This window comes from Cynoglossus semilaevis, chromosome 2, assembly GCF_000523025.1.
Source record: "Cynoglossus semilaevis isolate Cse_v1.0 chromosome 2, Cse_v1.0, whole genome shotgun sequence".
Taxonomy (NCBI): domain Eukaryota; kingdom Metazoa; phylum Chordata; class Actinopteri; order Pleuronectiformes; family Cynoglossidae; genus Cynoglossus; species Cynoglossus semilaevis.
The window spans coordinates 11,720,158-11,726,259 of record NC_024308.1 but is presented as its reverse complement, the minus strand read 5'-3'; the positions used below and the strand labels follow the sequence as shown (position 1 = coordinate 11,726,259).

The 6,102-nt window shown below is 41.3% G+C and overlaps 1 long non-coding RNA gene across 1 annotated transcript in view; it reads left to right on the top strand.

Moving 5' to 3' along the window:
• The window catches only part of LOC103399569 (uncharacterized), a 71,837-nt gene that overhangs the window by 50,601 nt on the left and 15,134 nt on the right, over window positions 1-6,102 (top strand). The window contains exon 3 of the long non-coding RNA XR_523654.3: window positions 4,823-4,894. This is a non-coding gene — a long non-coding RNA (uncharacterized LOC103399569). The remainder of the gene's footprint in view (window positions 1-4,822; window positions 4,895-6,102) is intronic.

Genomic DNA, 6,102 nt, shown 5'->3' with positions numbered 1-6,102 from the left:
GCCGCTGCGGCTGCTGCTGCCGCTGTTGCTGCTGCTGCTGCTGCTGCTGCTGCTGTAGCTGCTGCTGCTGCTGCTGCTGGGTGAATTTCATTAATGAAGTACTTTTCTTCCTCATCTTCTTTCTTCTGGTTCCAGGGTGAAACAATTCAAATGATTGATGGGTAATCTTTTTTATATTAATAGGATTAAACAGACCACTTTGCAGAAACTTGTTGACCTTATGTCAGTGATGCAAAAAAATGCAATTTAGCCATTAAGTAATTGTAACATATAAAAATGCACCTTAAGGACTAATTTTGTTGCCTGCTGTTCAGGTGAAACTGTGGAAGGACAGCTTCTCTGCATAAATACAACAAACAAGTGAATATGTTCCTCCAAAAATAGTTACAGAGGACGGAGTAGGTCTTTTTGAAGACATTTCACTTTTGATCCAAGAGGTTCCTTCAGTTCAATATGGTCAATTTGCTGTTTGATGGTTGTAAAAAAAAAATGGCCGTGCGTTTCCTCTGGACTTGACAGGATGTGTCCTGATTCCCCTCTGCTTATCTGGGCTGCGTACACATACCAAAGACAGCAGTGGAGGGAAGAGAAAGGCTGACGGTTAATGTTTAACCAGACCGTGCAGAGACTGGGTCAGAGAGCCAGGATTATTAGCAAATCGACGATTGACTGTGAGATTAAAGGCTGACACGGATGAAAAAACTACAGCTTTATGAAAGCACTGACATATGTGTGTGTGTGTGTGTGTGTGTTCCAGTGACGAAAATCAGTGCCTTATACGAAGTGGACGTAAGCGTTTTTTCTGCCTGATGTGTGTGTGTGTGTGTGAGCAAAAATGCAAACATGGATGTATATGTGTGCTGAAAAGATAGAGCCAGGAATTTTTTTTTTTTTTTGGCCAAGTTTGCATAACTCAATGTGTGTATGCGGGTGTTTTAGGTTTGTGTGTGTGTGTGTGTGTGTGTTGGTGTTTTGTATAGAAAGTGCTGTGTGCAGTAAAACGGGGGATTTGGTGCCATCAGCACAGTGATGTCAGCACTCAGACACAAAAAAAGGCAGAATCCAAACCTGACTCCCGGCTACCCACAATCCTCCAGGACACTGTGTTGGGGGCCCAGCCTGGGGTCAACTGCCGTTAGCACACGTCCACATCCACACAGACGTTAACACGCGTACTATCACAAGGTCATAAACAGACAGTATTCAGTCAGTGCGTATGTTTGTAGTACTGGAGGTGTACTCTCTCCTCCACCTACATGTATCATAGCGTCCGTGCACTCGTGCAGTCAGGCTCTGCCCTTTTAACCACCCTGTGTATATGCATAAATCTTCCCTCATGGTCATTTACACTGGATTAAAGCAGGATTATTTGGCTCACACTCCTGCTCTGTTATAGAAAGTCAAACCATCTCTGCAGTGAAAAGCTGTCCTGAAAGTTACACGACTTACAGAGTAGCTTGAGAAGCTAACCTTGGAAGTATAAACAGACTGTCAAAGTAAAATAAAATGGGACAGTCGAGCAACTATAAAACCCGAAATGTGAATTTATTCATATTTAACACAAGGATAGTACTTAGTGTGTGTATACTCACCCAGGTATGACGGCTAAGATTCCATACACTGTTGCTGTTAGCTATATGCTACATCTGGACAGTAGCTCATTGTTTCAGTATGTACCCTCCAATATCAAACCGTCTTCTCATCAGTCTAAAGACAACACAGTAACTACAGACTTGCTAATGGCTAACTTACAGCATTAACCAAAATCTGCTCAATAAGTTCAGGGTAAAAAGCGATATGTAGCCACTTATATGCAAGATGTCTTGCTGAAAGCTAACATGTTTTTCAAAATAAGGCTTGATGTGTACAGGTTAGCCATAGGCTACCAGCTAAGATGGCTAACTAAAATATGCATTAAAAGGCATATATCACCACATATAAGCTAGCAATTTTGCTAAGCGCCAACGTGTTCATCAAAATGTTCTTGATCCCTACAGGGTAATAATAATAATAACAATAATAATAATAAAGAGAAACTAGTAAAATAATAATTGCTTATATTGAGGTTGTTTCATTTCTACAGGACAAGACAGACACTCGTAACCGACCAAAGGTGTGAATAGTTGTCTGATGTGTGTGTGTGTGTGTGTGTGTTAACTCAGTCACACAACTCTGTTTATTTTGGCCAGCTCAGCAGCCATGGTGTTCTGACTGTTACTGAGGTGGAGGCGGAGTCTGGAGGACGACACTGTAACTGTAGTGAGGCTGACGGAGGAACACACATAAATGATGGGTGTAAATGACACATCACACACAGTAACACCGACTGCCTGACAATGGTGATGACAGGCTGCTGACAGGCTGCTGATAGAGACACTGGAGCCACGGGCAATGTTGCAGCAACGGTACAAACACCAACCGACGATGTCAGGGACCGAGACTTCCAACATCTTCTGAAACACCTGTCAAACACAAGGCCAGCGGGCCAAATGCGGCCCACTAAGTTGTTTTCTCTGGACCAGATTAATCACATCCCGGTTCATAAACATGAAAAACAAATGAATCTTTAACCAAAAGTCAGAAGCAATGTGTCAATGACATATTTGGGATTCCTCTCTTGTTGGCCGAGAGCGTTGGATCACTGCTCGATCTTTAGAAAACATTGTTCCTACATCTGTTAAGAAATTCTCCCAAAGCCAACGGGAAATAACGTTCTGCAAAATGGTTGATATTACATGCAGTAATTTGGCCGTTATCACCTTTAAATGTGCACAGTGTCGCCTCTAGAACCTGGTCAACATAATAACAAGACACATTTTGAAAATGTCACATGGTTTCTGTGTTTTATGGAGTGGAATGATGAGTGATTTGTTTTGCTTGTCATGATTTTGGGTTTTAGGAAATTTGGGAAATGATCTTTTTTATTTAAATCTATTACAGACCTCTCTATTAAACTATCAAGACCAAATCACCCCACGTCAACTGGAAGGTCAGAAGAGAAAGAGTTGTCACGTTTAATTTGAGCTTTTTTTTCCTCTCCTTAAATGATCCTCTGTTTAAAAACAGTAGAAACCAAAATGTGTGTGTGTGTTTGTGTGTGAGGGAGGGGGTAGTAGGGGAGAGGGGTAGTAGAATTGGGGTAACTGTGCATACTTTACCCAAACAGGTCCTTATTGTATTTGAAAAAGAGGAGCAGAATGGGGGGGCAGGACTGTGGTACTGTTTGTTTGTGTGTGCGTGTGTGTATGTGTTTGTGTGCGTGTACAGTTACACTAAAATGTTGGATTTTAACTTTCTTTGTGCTCATCCTTGTCCCTCTGACCTTCGTTCTGAGATTTTTCCACTCGTTCATCAAATTAGATCCAATCATATTTGGGTTTCTGGAGCCTTTGCTTTGAAAACCCCTTGTTACTGCAGCTGAATCTTCAAATCCACACCGCCTGGCTAACTTTAGCTCTAGCTCTTCTAGTCCTAATAAAACGTAGCAGCGGTGTTAGCGACCAAGCCGCAATGATACATTTTTCCTCCATTGTTGAGCTCAACGTCTCTGCTTAGCTTGAGGGAGGTCACGTTGGGATAAACTCGTTGTTGATTGGATAATTTGGTGCATTTCTTCCTGCTGCGTCAGACTGCTTCTGTTGTCCACAATTTGTTTAAAATGGTTCTTCAAACATCACACAAGGGAAAATACATAGAAACTCTTTTTTTTTGTTGTTGTTTGTTTTTTAAAAAAAGCTAATTTAATGCTGCCTCCTTCCACAGGGACAATTCGTCCCAGGGTTTAGACCCAACGCTCCTTCCGGTCCAGACTTTGTTTCAGCACCCGGTGATCTCGTAAGAATCAGCCTCAACTTTCTGCTAATAAACTTTATCTTAGTGCCTCGGGAGCAAAGAGAAAACTCATTACTAGTCTGAGTTAAAGCTACTTGTTGCCTGGTAACAGCTCTTAGCATCCGGCAGCTTTGGAAAGTGTTGTGGGTGTACAAGGATTCACAGTGAACTGCGACCTCTTACTCTCAACAGCTTCTCACCAAGGCTGAGTGTTTTTTATTAATCAGCTTCCTGTGAAGTCAGCCGCTGCAGTTCCACTAAAATTAGAATTTTAGAGATAAGTGAAGTGTTGATCAGCCGGCAGAGAAGTCTGGACTTTAATCAGTGTCTCTCTGTGCCCCTAATTTTACTTTTTCATAGACGCATTGATGTGTCTGATTCTGGTCTGGGTCCAACCAGGACACCAAGACGGTCTGGAGGTGGCGTCAGACTTAGTCTGAAAAATATTTTTTTATAGGGTAAAAGCAAAAAACTTTTTTAAAAGTATTTTCTGGTTCAAAGTTTTATTGAATCATATTCAGAGGATTTGTCAAATTTGAAACCTTGGTTTTTCTGACTTCTGACCAAGACTTTTCGGTCTCTGAACTTTTTTCTTTTTTTATAGAATCTCGATATATATATATATATATATATATATATATATATATATTCAACCACTTTAGATTAGCAATTTACATTTAAACCTTTGGCTGCTACAGTAAAATTGATATAATACTATAGAATATGGCAAGTTTTCTATGTTATATTTAACGTCTAACCTTTCAAAGCATTTTTTTGCTTTTGTTTTTTTTGCATTTTTTGGTCAGTATATATTTCAGTCTCTGGATTAATTTAAACATTACTTGTGTATCTTGATGCTCAATGTATAAAATATTAAAATTCATAATAATCTTCAAATCTTGAGAGGGTGCGGGGGGGGGGTTCTATTCTGTCATAGGTTTTGGTATTTAATTTAATCTTTATTTTTCTTTTATTTGTTTTATTTTTTCAGTGATGAAAAGACGGACGAAGAACTACGAAGGGAACAGGACATCGACTAAACCACCGGATGGCAACTGGGAAGGTTTGAAGAAAACACACACACACACTAACACACACTCACACACTCATACACAAGTCCCATAGAGACACAGCAATGCCCTGGAGGGTGCCAGTCTTGCCCAGCTTCCGCTGCGCTCCAAATTGAGCGTGGCACAGAGTGTATGAAGTCAGCCGTCTGGAAGAGAGCCAAGCATTGTTCCTCCAAGCAGCTGGATGGTAATTACTAAAAAGAAAGTGGGCAGGGGGAGGGGGGGTGCATGAGGGGAGATTTTTGTTGCTTCTGCCTCCTTTCTCTGTTCATTTTTCATAGGGAAAAATATTGTTTCTGTGAAGGAACAACGTAAAATCAAGCAGAGCGATGATGGGGAGAAAAAAAAAGATTTTATTTTAATTAAGTTAATAATGTCAAGAGATTCAAACAGTTTGTCCTCGGTTTGAGTCCACATCATTCCAGCAGTTACAAACTGACACTGATTGGTTTCTCAAGTTATTGGAGTTGACAGATTCAGAGAAGTTTTGGCCGTCGTAGTAGAGAGCGATCAGTTCATCTCTTCACCTTTGTCTCGACATCCGGGGTCTCCAAAAAAACCTTCATAGTCCTTCGAAGGCACTGTAAATTCTCATCTAAAATTTCTTAATGTAACGGCGAGTAAAACAGTTTTCTGTATTGGTATTCTACAGCACTCTATCGATTTTTTTATATAAATAATTAACCTGCAAATATGTACAGCTTTGGTTCATTTTTGTGTTGCATTTAAAACTTTGACCACTAGTTGATTGTATAGGGTCTGTATGTATTTGAGAGTGGTGCCTATAGTATCGCACTGTATTGCAATATATCATGTGGTTGCCCCTGTGTCGTGCTATGTTTCATATCGCCAGGTTCTTGCCAATACACACCCCTAGGGTGAACACTGCCAACGCCTGTTGACAGCTGGGGTACGGCGGGGGGTACCCCTAATTTTGGGAAACAAGCAGTAGATAATGGTGGGACAGATGACGCCCTCCTATGGCACAGTTTACTGTGACAGACCTGGTGTTCACCTGGTGCTGTGCACCACGTGTTTGTTCTCCCTGTGTCGTGCTATGTTTCATATCGCCATCATTGTGACAGTTCCTCTTTCGTCCTCCTCATCTCTGCAGAGTGTGAGGTGCAGCGGAGCATGAGTGCAGTGTACATCGACTGTATCTGATGGACCTAAGGCCGAGCAGCCAGAGAGGGAGGTGGGA